Source organism: Scylla paramamosain, chromosome 16 (genome assembly GCF_035594125.1).
Source record: "Scylla paramamosain isolate STU-SP2022 chromosome 16, ASM3559412v1, whole genome shotgun sequence".
NCBI classification, from domain to species: domain Eukaryota; kingdom Metazoa; phylum Arthropoda; class Malacostraca; order Decapoda; family Portunidae; genus Scylla; species Scylla paramamosain.
In genome coordinates, this window is record NC_087166.1 from 13890001 (window position 1) to 13902500 (window position 12500).

Consider the following 12500-nt stretch of genomic DNA (forward strand, 5'->3'; position numbering starts at 1 on the left):
TCTCTCTCTCTCTCTCTCTCTCTCTCTCTCTCTCTCTCTCTCTCTCTCTCTCTCTCTCTCTCTCGCTATGAGCGCTCTCGTATATCTTGTCAAGCAAAAGTAGCAAAAACTTGACGAACATGTTATGAAGAGTTTTGAAAATATTTCCGTGTGAAGAATTTCAGAATTAATATTTTTCCTCACTTGAAATTATTGCGACTCACGAGATGGCCACTTATCCATTACGTGACGCAGGCAACTTTTGCATTAGGAGTTTCTTTCTTTCTTTCTTTCTTTTCCTTTTAAGATGGATATTCTCTTTCATCTAAGTGTGTGATGCAACTTTTACAGGTTGTACATAATTAACTTCTATTCCAATTCAAACTTTTAAATGCGACGCACATTTCTTTAGTTGTTGCTTTTTTTTCTGTGCAACTTAATACTCCAGCTTTTCTTTTTCTCTCGCTCCTTCGTTCCCTTTTTCTCTATGCAAGACTCTTTTCTTTTCTTCAGTGTTCTATTTCTTTTCTCCTTTTTTACACTCTCTTTTTCATCGTACTTTTCTTCCACCTTCTTTATTCCTTTCTTACTTCTTTCCCTCCCTTCCTTCCTTTCTTCCTCTCTCGCCCGTTGTACTATTCCTCTCCGTCTTTTTTTCCTTCCTTCCTTCCTTATTTTCTTCTTTATTTCCTTCCTTCTCTCTCTCCCTCCCTCCATCCCTCCTTTCCTTCCTTACTTCCCTTTCTACCTCCCTTCCTTCCTTTCAATGTTTTCTTTCTCTTCTTCTCTCTTTCACTCTCTCCCGTCGTACCATTCCTCTCCTCTCCTCCCTTCCTTCTTCCCTTCCCTCCCTCCCGTCATGACCGGTCTGACCCATTTCCACCTCTCACCCTCCTCCCTTGCTGCCGCCACACACTCTAAACATCTAATTAGAGCATGAGGACGAGTGGCCACGCCGGGCATAGACGCTGCCACTCCGAACCACTCTATTTCTCGGTCTCTGAAACTTCCAACAAACTCTCTCTCTCTCTCTCTCTCTCTCTCTCTCTCTCTCTCTCTCTCTCTCTCTCTCTCTCTCTCTCTCTCTCTCTCTCTCTCTCTCTCTGTCTGTCGAGCTAAACATATATGGAAGAATGTTTAAATGTACGTACGTTTAGAGTGAACAACTTAAAACGAACACGAATTTACGTAAAGTCAAGAAGTTATAAATAAACTTTCCATTTTAACCTGAGAGAGATACCCCTTTAAAGTTATGTCCTCCTCCTCCTTCTCCTGCACCTGCATCACATCCCACCCTCCTTCCCTCCCCTTCTGTCCCCCCCTTCCTATCTGGACTTCCTCCCACCTGACCGAGTCACAATAAATTTTCGTCCTGACGGCACAAAGGTGAATCATGTGAGTCAATCTTTACACTCAGGTGAGCAGCTCTTGTTTTACCCCAAGGAGTGATGTGGGTGCTGCAGGAGGAGGTTTGAAGAAGAGTTCAAGGGATATGAAGGGAGTAAAGAGAACTTTAAAAGGGTTGATGTACTTTTAAAGGGGGCTGAAGGAAGTTTAGTAGGTTTACGGGAATTCTATAGGTTTAAGAGAACGGAAAAAAAGTTTGATGTTTGAGTTGAAGGGGATGGAAAGGGATCATGAAGACCTGAAGGAATTTTTTGCAAGAGTTGAGGAAACTTTAAGGGTTTCGAAAGGATTGGAAAGGGTTGAAATGAGAGTTGAAGAGGTTACGGAAAAGTTAATGGAGGTTTAGAGATGTTGAATGGATGGAAATGCATTTGAGTTGAGATTTGAAGGATTAAAAGGGCGTTACAAGTTGATGGACTTGAGAAAGGAATGGCGAAAGACTAAAAGAGTGAATGTGAGGAAGGAAAAAGAACGGAGGGGGTAAAGGAAGATATACTGAGAAAGACTAGAAGGAGAGGAAGGAACTAAAAAATAAAAAGTGGGAGGGAGAAAGTGTGGAAGAACGAAAATATAAAAAAAAAGTGAAAAAAGAGAATAAAAAAATCAAACAGAAAACTGAACACAATTTTTTAAAACGAAACAAAAAACAAAGAATGAAGAAAGGAAATAAAAACCGCAGAAAACTGTTGAAAAAGAAAAGTACAAAAAATCAAAGAATGAAAATAAACGCAAGGGAGAGGTGGGAGGCTGGGGAGAGACAGAGACTGAGATGGAGAGGGAGGGAGAGGGAGGGAGGGAGGAAAGGAGAGGAAAATCTTCTCTTGATCCTTTTGTTAGTGTAGGAACGTCAGTAAGCGATTGTCTGAAGTTTATCGGCCGACAAGACGAGAGAGAGAGAGAGAGAGAGAGAGAGAGAGAGAGAGAGAGAGAGAGAGAGAGAGAGAGAGAGAGAGAGAGAGAGAGAGAGAGAGAGAGAGAGAGAGAGAGAGAGAGAGAGAGAGAGAGAGAGAGAGAGAGAGAGAGAGAGAGAGAGAGAGAGAGAGTATAGATAGCAAAGCACTAAGAGTAAATTCGACAACAAAGACAGTTACATATTCTCTTCCTCCTCCTCTTCTTCCTCTTCCTCCTCCTCCTCCTCCTCCTCCTCCTCTACTAGCATCACCTCTCCAGATTACTCTTCCCTTAATAATCAAGTAGTAATTTCCTCATTTGATCACCGATATCTATCTTTCCTTCAATTCCCCCTCCTCCTCCTTCTCCTCCTCTTCACCCTAGACCTCCTCTTCCTCCTCCTCCTCCTGCAATACTTCCCTCACCTTCTATAATCACTTAATTCCCACCACCATCACCTCCTCCTCCTCCTCCTCCTCTTCCTCCTCCTCCTTCTCCTCCTCCGTGGCAAGTTATTTACATGGATGGTTTTCTATCCCGCCACACCTGCGGATTGCCTACCTGTCTTCATTAAGCTGCCTTCCTTCTCCTCGCCAGGTGATCAAGGGAAGATGGAGGAGGAGGAGGAGGAGGAGGAGGAGGAGGAGGAGGAGGAGGAGGAGGAGGAGGAGGAGGAGGAGGAGGAGGAGGAGGAGGAGGAGGAGGAGGAATTTTATGAAAACTTAGAAAAAAAAAAGGGCTTGGAGAGGATTTGAAAGGAGAAACATAACATCGCAAATAAAAAAAAAAAACACAAAAGAAAGAAACCGTGAAAGGAAAAAAATAACTATAAATAAGTGAAGGAGAGGAGATGAAGGTAAAGGAAGAAAGAAGCGGAAGGACGAGAATAGAAAGGTTTCATAGCGAGGTCTTGGAGACCTCGCTGGAAAGAAAAACATGAAGGAAAAATAAGTAAAGGAATAAGAGAGGAAGAGAGGAGTGAAGAAGAAAGAAGAGGAGCAGAGAAAAAATGTTTAACAGAGAGAGAGAGAGAGAGAGAGAGAGAGAGAGAGAGAGAGAGAGAGAGAGAGAGAGAGAGAGAGAGAGAGAGAGAGAGAGAGAGAGAGAGAGAGAGAGAGAGAGAGAGAGAGAAACAAAAGCTTTCAAGAGTGAAGTTAATGAATCTTTTCTTTTTGTTTCTTTTAGTCTCCCTTTCACCTGGAGGCGATATGGGGATTTTTGTCTCGTTAAGGTGTGAAAGAAATGAATCTCCGCCCTGCTCGCTACTTCCTCACGCTTTTTTTACGCATCCTTTCCTTGTTTTTTTCATTCGATAATACCGGTCGGAGGAAAAGGAGAGGAGAAGGATGGCGACATGAGTGAACAAAAAGAAAACGAAGAGGAAAAAAAGGACTGAGAAAAAACAGGTGGGAAGGAGAGAGAGAGTGAGAGAGACAGTAGGCCGGCTGACGTCAACAGGCCTAGGAGGGGAGGCCTTTGGGGGATAGGGGATAGACAAGTAAGGCGCCTTGTTACACTTCAGGTCACGTGGAGGCTGCCTAGACGAAGAAAACACAGGGTACACTAGGAAACACAAAGGAAGAACAAACAGCAGTTCATTGTTAGAGACTGTGGTGACGTGTATAAATCAAAGTAAGGAGTGTAGGACAGTAGAGATGAAGGGACAGAGTAAGGAAAGATTGGAAGTTGCTCTTTGTACCTTGTGAAAGATTCTTCTTGTCCTTGTGTTGACTTTTCCCTATTTTTTTTATTCTCTTGTTCCTGTGATGTCTTTTTCAATAATTTGTTCTTTGGTTTTCGTTTCGTTGTTGTACTTCTCATTTTTTTCCGTTTTTATGTTGCTGTGTTTGATTTTTTTCTTTCTTGTGTATCTTCATTGTTCTTGTGTGTCTTCCTTGCTACTCCTTTGTTTTTCGTTTTCTTGATCTTTTCTCGCTCCTGTTTTTAATTTAATTAGGCTGAAGCTTTTATTTCTTGTGTATCTTCATTAACTTTTTGTTTCTTCCTTGCTAGTTCTTTGTTTCTTTTCTTAGTCTTTATTCTATTTATTTTCTCTCTTCATTATTATCGTGGAAAGGTAAGCTGTTTTCAAACCATTCTCTTTTGAGTCAAGTAAAATAATCACGGTCCATTTCCTTACCAATCCACGTAGATTCAGTACTTCCACTCTATCTGACGAAAACAAATATATATTTTCTACATGTTCCCTGCATGGGTGGCAGCGTAGTGACAAACGACCTCCATTCCAGAAACATCGCAAATACTGTGAAAACTTTAGGGCACAAATTTGCTAGCTGACTGTTGACTGATTTACGTTGTGCAATCTTGTTAAAGCTCCCTGCCTTTTCCTCCTACTATTTCTCCCTCCTCTTCTTTCTTACACTCATCCAGTCCTTATGTCTTTTCCTCTATGTTCTAAATGCTTGTGCTCGTCCTTGTCTTCCTACCAGCTCTCACCAAGTCCTCTCTTCTCTCCTCCTATGTTCTAAATGGTTGTCCTCGCCATTCTCTTCCTCCCAGCTATCACCCAACCCTCTCTTCTCTCCTGCGTTCTAAATACTTGTTCTTCTCTTGTTTCTCCCCTTTACTCCCCTCCTACGCACTCATCCACCCCTTACTTCTCTTCTACGTCCTAAATGCTTCTCCACCTCTTCCTTTTTCTCTCTAATACTTCTTCGTCCCCTTCCTCCCACTCTCCATTTATTCTCCCCAACACTCCATCATCCAAATCCTTCACTCCCCCTCCTCTTCTCCCCTTTTCCTCTCCTTATACCAGAAAAAACGCATTTCAATCACACTTTTAAATCTGAAACATTCGAAGCACCAAATTCCTCGTATCATTCACTACAGGGGAAATGAAACCTTGCACAACTTTTTTTTTCATTTTACCTTTCGTTTGAATAATTATATTTTTTTTCAGTGGAAGAAGAGGAAAAATATCAAGAACTGTTTAATATATTGGGAAAAGAAAAATGTACACCTCCGCTTCATTATAAATGTATTCTCGTTACAAAGAAAAGTGATTAAAAATTGTAAGCATTTAAGTTCTGCTGCTATTCTTTGTACTGACATATATCATTTTCTTTGCCTCCCTTTTTGCTTATCATATTTCTCGTAAAGTAATGATTTCTTTTATTTTCTTTCTTTTTTATTTATGTATTTTCATTCATTACTTTTCGTTGTTGATTAATAGTGAGTAACGTTCCTCAGATGCATATTTTTATTTCTCTTTATTTATCATTACTTTTCTTACTATTTTGACCGTTATTGTTTTCTATTGATATGTTCAGTGTTAGAAGTTTCTGTGATGTCCTTCCAATAATACCTGTGGCAATACCTGGATTTCTGTTACCTCTACTGCAGCTACTACTACTACTACTACTACTACTACTACTACTACTACTACTACTACTACTACTACTACTACTGCTACTATACTATCATTATTATTAGCATTACAGTATCAGCCATTTCCATTTCAAATTGCAATCGGTGATATAATGATTTTTCTATTCAAATCCGAGTATATCATTTTTCCCTCCCCAGCATAATAGTGTATTCATGAAGCATTAATGTTGACTGGATGAGTAAATCTCTCTCTCTCTCTCTCTTTCTCTCTCTCTCTCTCTCTCTCTCTCTCTCTCTCTCTCTCTCTCTCTCTCTCTCTCTCTCTCATACATTCCTTTACCAATCTCCATCGACAATGCAATTTTCTTTCATGTATTGATGGAAGGTATGGCAGATATGGGAGATATTAACTTTTTCTTAATTGGTATTCTTCGCTTATATAGAAGAGAAGGAGGAGGAGGAGGAGGAGGAGGAGGAGGAGGAGGAGGAGGAGGAGGAGGAGGAGGAGGAGGAGGAGGAGGAGGAGGAGGAGGAGGAGGAGGAGGAGGAGGAGGAGGAATGAAAGGGAGACGAGAATAATGCAAGAATACAAGGAGAGAGAGAATGCACTGTTTGGTATGGCTTACAATTCCACGAAACAAAAAAGAAGAAAAAAAGAAGAAAAAATTTATTTGAACACACACACACACACACACACACAAAATAATATACTGCAAACTTGAAACTTCAGGAACGTCGTATATCCCAAAAAAGTTGTCACCGTAAATGTTTCCAGGGAGTGATGTGTTTTGCAGTGACACGTTAGAGGTGAGAGATAACTCAATTAATAAATAGCACAGACACGCGCTGTTTGTCATAATATTTCTGAAAAGCATCGAATATTAATTACCACAACATTATGTCAGGAATTCCAGCATATAAAATATAAATTATTTATTTCTGTCTGACGAGTGTGTGTGTGTGTGTGTGTGTGTGTGTGTGTGTGTGTGTGTGTGTGTGTGTGTGTGTGTGTGTGTGTGTGTGTGTGTGTGTGTGTGTGTGTGAGAGAGAGAGAGAGAGAGAGAGAGAGAGAGAGAGAGAGAGAGAGAGAGAGAGAGAGAGAGAGAGAGAGAGAGAGAGAGAGAGAGAGAGAGAGAGAGAGAGAGAGAGAGAGAGAGACAAGATAGATACGATTAGGTAGATAAATAAATGATCAGATAGACAGTCAGATAGACATAAATATAAGAAATGAATTAATAAGTTGTTCACAGCCTCCTAACACTTTCAACATTGCAGTGCTCGATAATTTTCAAAACCTTTCACTTCAAATAAACCAACGAAATAATGTCCTAATTTTCTTTGGGGCATCACTAGCATTTTTCCTCTCTCCTTTCCTCTCCCTCCTCCTCCTCTTCCTCCTCCTCCTGGTGGTCGCCAAGCCTCGTGGGAATACCGGGACATCCCTCGGCCCAATATATCGGGGACGGCGCCCCCTTACCGTGTTTGCCGCCTCTCTTCTAATAATCGATGACTGCCCTTCCCTCACCACGCCCCTCCTTCACCCCTCCCTTTGTCCCCTTCCCTCACCACACCCCTCCTTCACCCCTTCCTTTGCCTTCTTCCTTCACCACGCCTCTCCTTCACCCCTCCCTTTGCCTCCTTCCCTCACCATGCTCCACCTTCACCCTCCTTTTGGCTCCTTCCCTCACCACATCCCTCCTTCATCCCTCTCTTTGCTTCCTTCCCTCACCACGCCCCTCCTTCACCCTCCTCCGTTTACCTCCTTCACCCCTTACTTTATATCCTTCCCGCCTTCTCTTTAACTCACTTCAGCCTTCATCTTTGCCTCCCTTCTCACTATCTCCTTTTCTCTCTTTTTTTCCTTCCTCCTTCGCTTTATCTTTCTCCCTCATTTTACCTCATTTCCTTCCCCGCCTTTACCTTCTTCCCTCCCTTCTTCACTTTATTTCCTTCTCCTTCTCTCCTTATACCTCCTTCCCTCACTTCACCTCTATTTCTCCGTCACTTCAACTTCTTCCACCTTTTTACTTTCTTCCATCCTTCACTTTATCTTCCTTCCTCCAACTCTCCAGCCTTCACAACTTCCGTTTACTCTTGCCGCCCATCTCTCCTCTCCCATACCACCCTCCTCCTTTCTCCCGATTCTCTTCTCATTCCTTTCCCGTCCCACACACACACACACACACACACACACACACACACACACACGTACGCACTTCTTTCCTTCACTTCTATATCCTTCTCTGTCTCTCCTAACCTCATTCTCCTCTCACTCCTACACACAGCCTCTTCTTCACCCCTGCTCCCTCTCCTCCTCCGCCTACCAGCCTCCTTCCTGTCCTCATACTCGTGTCACTCCTTCTCCACACACACCTGAGCAAGAAGATTATCACACGTGTCGGCTCAGGTGTTTGCTAACGGGGTGTCGTAGTGTGTGCCCAATACGGAGTGAGGGACACGTGTGGGAATGCTGTCCAGGTGCGGCCTCGCGTTAAAGGTGCAGCTGCCTGAGTGTATAGTGGAGTTACGTAGGCGCACTGTGAGAATTGTTATGAATATTCTACTGACGTAATCACACAGTGGAAAACTCAGTGACGTAAAAAAAAAAATATTGGGAAAGTAAAAATAGTTGTGAAAATAACACCGGTTTCTAAATCTAAATGCGTTACGGTTTTGTTAAGATTAAAAAAAGGATTTGTTTCTGTTTGTTTGTGTGTGTCTGTGAGTGCAGTGGAGGGTGGAATAATAGTAAGTATAATCGAGTCATGGAAAAGTAGTCGGTGGGAAAAATTATTAGAGAAAAATAGACACGTTGATAAGAGCAATGGCTTCCAAAACTATATTAATGTTTGGGAACGTGCATACTGAGTGAACTGAGGCGTGGGATTATTATGAATACCCCACTGACGTAATCCGGTAATAGAAAACTCACTGGTGTAAATATTGTAGGAAATAAAGAAGGTAATAATGGCAACGGTTTCCGAGGTTATGCTAATGTTGTGTGGGTATTTGTGAATGCTCGGGTGGGGAACTATTATGAATATTCTATTGATGTAATCCAGTAAAGTAAAACTCACTGGTGTAAAATACTGGAGGACATAAAGCTAGTGATAACGACTGGCTCCAAATCTATGTTATATATTAAAGGAATTTGAGAATGTGTGTAGTGAGGAATGGAATAATTCAGGGTGTTCTATTAAGCTGATGGAATGATGCTGAATTAATCGGAATTTGTGTAGATATAATAGAACAGTAGCGCAACATGATAATAGTAATCGCTTCAGGACACTGTTAAAGGTGCAAGTATTCCAGAACGAGCGGAGAGACGTGGAATAATTACGAACATTCTGACGACATGACCAGTTCATCTGAAATTGTGTGTATATACAATGAAAAAATTATGAGAGTGGTAGTTATGACGTGATGAGTACATAAATCTACCTAACCACCCACCCAGCCACCCACACACACACACACACACACACACACACACACATGTATATTTTCCTATTACATAAGCTTGCCTACCATATCAATTTTTCCATATCAGATATCAATGGAGCGAGAACAAGAACCCGAGGCGTGAATGGGAATGTGGGAGGGAAGATGGGAAGGAAGGTGGGCGAGAGTGAGGTGTCCTATGTGTGTGGGTATGAGAGATGGAAGGTAGGAGGTTGAAAAAGAGGTTGAGGTGTTAGGTCAGGCTGTGGAAGGTAAGAAGAGGAATGAAAAGAGTATAGACTGGAAAAAGGAAAGATAGAGAGAAAATATGGGATAAAATGTGTGAGATGGGATAAAAGGAAGGGAATTGTTGATAAGGAAGATGACAATGACGATAAAGAAGAGAAGAAGAAGGAAATGTATAAGAATATGGGAGAAAACTATAAAGATGGCTGGAAAAAAATGAAAATAAATAACAAAAAAGGGATAAAATGAACGAGATAAAAGTAAAGGAAGGCAAGTATAATGAAGATGGAAATGATGATATAGATGAAAGGGAAGAATAAAATGTATGAGAATATGTGAGAAACTGCAAAAAACGACTCAGAAAAGGAAAGACGGTAAAATCACTGATAGAACGTCTCAGATGAAAGTAAAAGCAGGTAAAGGCTGTTGACAAAAGAACACAAAAATGACGATAAAGAAGAAAACAAAACAATAATAATAACATGTACGAGAACGTGAGAGAAACTACAAGGAAACGAATGATAAAGCTTGGATAGTAACAAGGGGAAGAAAGAGGAAAAAGATAAGGTTGAAGGAACACGGGAGAGGGGAAGAGAGAGAGGGAAGGGGAGAGACTGGTAAAGGCTGGAAGTCATTAGAAGGAAAATGTTTGTTAGTTTTTCATCATTGCTTCCCCGCGGTGAGGCAAAAACAATGGAGGAGGAGCAGGAAGGAAAGTAGGGAGGGAGGGAAAGAGGGAGGGGAGGGGGAGAGGGAGGGATGACAAGGGAGGGACAGGAGACTCAGTGACAGATCAGGAAGAAAGGAAAGAGGGAGAGGGGCAAAGAGTATGAGAGAAACAGGAGGTAAGTAGGGAGGAGAAAGGGAGGAGGGATTAAGAAAAAAAAATAGGAGGAAGGGTGAAAGAAAACACGAAAGGAATAACAAGGGAGGAATTGGGAGAGGATGAGAGTCAAGAGGAAAAGGAAGGAAGGAATAAAAGAGAAAGGCGAGAAAGGATAGCAAGATCATTAGGGAGAGAGAGAGAGAGAGAGAGAGAGAGAGAGAGAGAGAGAGAGAGAGAGAGAGAGAGAGAGAGAGAGAGAGAGAGAGAGAGAGAGAGAGAGAGATCCCAGCCCCACAGCGTAGTACTATAACCTTGAACTATTTGTGTTTAAGTCAATAATAATTACGGGTTAGAAGGAAGCGGTGTGGTCCTTACCCCTACCTTTTCCTTCCTGTTCCTGCCTGTCGCCCCTAGTCCCTTACCTGTCCTCTTCCTTCCCACGCCCTAATGTAACTAATTGACGGGAAGGAAAAGGATAATTTTCTAGGTTAAATAAAATACTCCTTCCCTTCTCAAAAAATAAATAAATAAAATAAAAACGCTTCACACTTTTTTTGTATTTTGATTTGTTTTCATATTGTGGGTGAGACTTGAGTTGAAAAAGATAATTCACTCAGTCATTTACTGACATATTGCACAATCACTGACTGAAACACTCAATCACTCACTCACTCACTCACTCAATCTAAGAAAAATAAAGAAATGAAAGGCACCATTTTAGACTCAAAGAGGCAGAAAGATTGAACATATAAACACAAGGAGGAGGAGGAGGAGGAGGAGGAGGAGGAGGAGGAGGAGGAGGAGGAGGAGGAGGAAGAAGAAGAAAAAGATGATGATGATGATGATGATGATGATGATGATGATGATGATGATGATGATGATGATGATGATGAAGATGACGCTGAAGACGAAGAAGAGGAGGAGGATCAACACGGAAAAAGGAGACAAAAATAATGACGTTGATGATGAGGAAGATGAGGAGTGAGGGTGAGGAGGAGGAGGAGAAGGAGGCGGCAAATGAATGCTAATAAGGAAGAGATAAAAGGGAAGGAGAAAGAAAGACGGACACTGAGAGTAAATGAGCCGCGTAATGACGAATTAGGTGAATGGCGGCATAAGAAGGTAAGAGAGAGAGAGAGAGAGAGAGAGAGAGAGAGAGAGAGAGAGAGAGAGAGAGAGAGAGAGAGAGAGAGAGAGAGAGAGAGCAGTGACGTTAAGGAAATCTCTGTGTAGGAAGCCCATATTCTCTCTCTCTCTCTCTCTCTCTCTCTCTCTCTCTCTCTCTCTCTCTCTCTCTCTCTCTCTCTCTCTCTCTCTCTCTCTCTCTCTCTCTCTCTCTCTCTCTCTCTCTCTCTCTCTCTCTCTCCAGCAATCCTTACCAAAAAACACTTTTATGTTGAAAGGCGCTCAGGTAACATTACATCTTAATTAGGAGTAGGTGAATAGGTGATTGAAATGACCCCTTTATCGTATCATATCATATCACCTGCTTGTGTCCAATTCTATTTTGGTTTAGACAGTCAGGTAGATAAAATTATGGAATATTGTTCTTCTTTTTTTATAATCGAGTGTAAAATTTCTGATGCTGTACTATAGTTATTAATGTTGATGATACTGTCTGCGTGTATGAGTGTTTCTTTTTCTCTCCGATATGTGTGGGTGTAAAAAAATGTGTAGTTTTTTTTTAAAGAACTGCTCTATGATTTTCTGAACATATTTTTGTATTCGTAATTAACGCTTCACAACGCTCTATTTATAATATTGCTATTGCATTATCTGTTGTGAATGATCAATCTGTATGAAATTCTCTCTCTCTCTCTCTCTCTCTCTCTCTCTCTCTCTCTCTCTCTCTCTCTCTCTCTCTCTCCACAAACTTCCTTTCTACCACTGCTATTGTATTACCTATTGCAATTTATCTATCTATAACAAACCTCCTCTCTCTTTCTACACAGACACACACACACACACACACACACACACACACACACACACACACACACACACACACACACACACGTGGACAAAATCTCCGCTAGCCCACACACTTTTTTCCCCTGCCTTCCAAACGTCGATGTGGGAATTGCATTTGAATCCAATTACTCAGGAGGCCGAGAGGGGCCCTGCCTGGCACCTGGAGAGAGGGAGCACTAATGAACACAAAGAAAACACAAGCATCAGCTGATCTTTTGTATCCTGACGAGACTCTATGATAATCTAAAGTGAGAGGTATTGTAGAGTAAATATGAAGGTTAAAAGAGGGGGAGGAAGTGGAAGAGGAGGTGAATGAAAAAGACGAGGAGGAGAAAGAAACACTAGCAATGAACACACACACAAAAAAGAGAATATATCATAAAAAAGAAAT

At 41.6% G+C, this 12500-nt stretch overlaps 1 protein-coding gene across 2 annotated transcripts in view; it reads left to right on the forward strand.

Annotated features, from left to right (window-relative positions):
• LOC135108084 (thyrostimulin alpha-2 subunit-like) overlaps nucleotides 1–12500 on the forward strand; it is a 75080-nt gene that overhangs the window by 43621 nt on the left and 18959 nt on the right. The gene's annotated exons all lie outside the window — the stretch shown is intronic.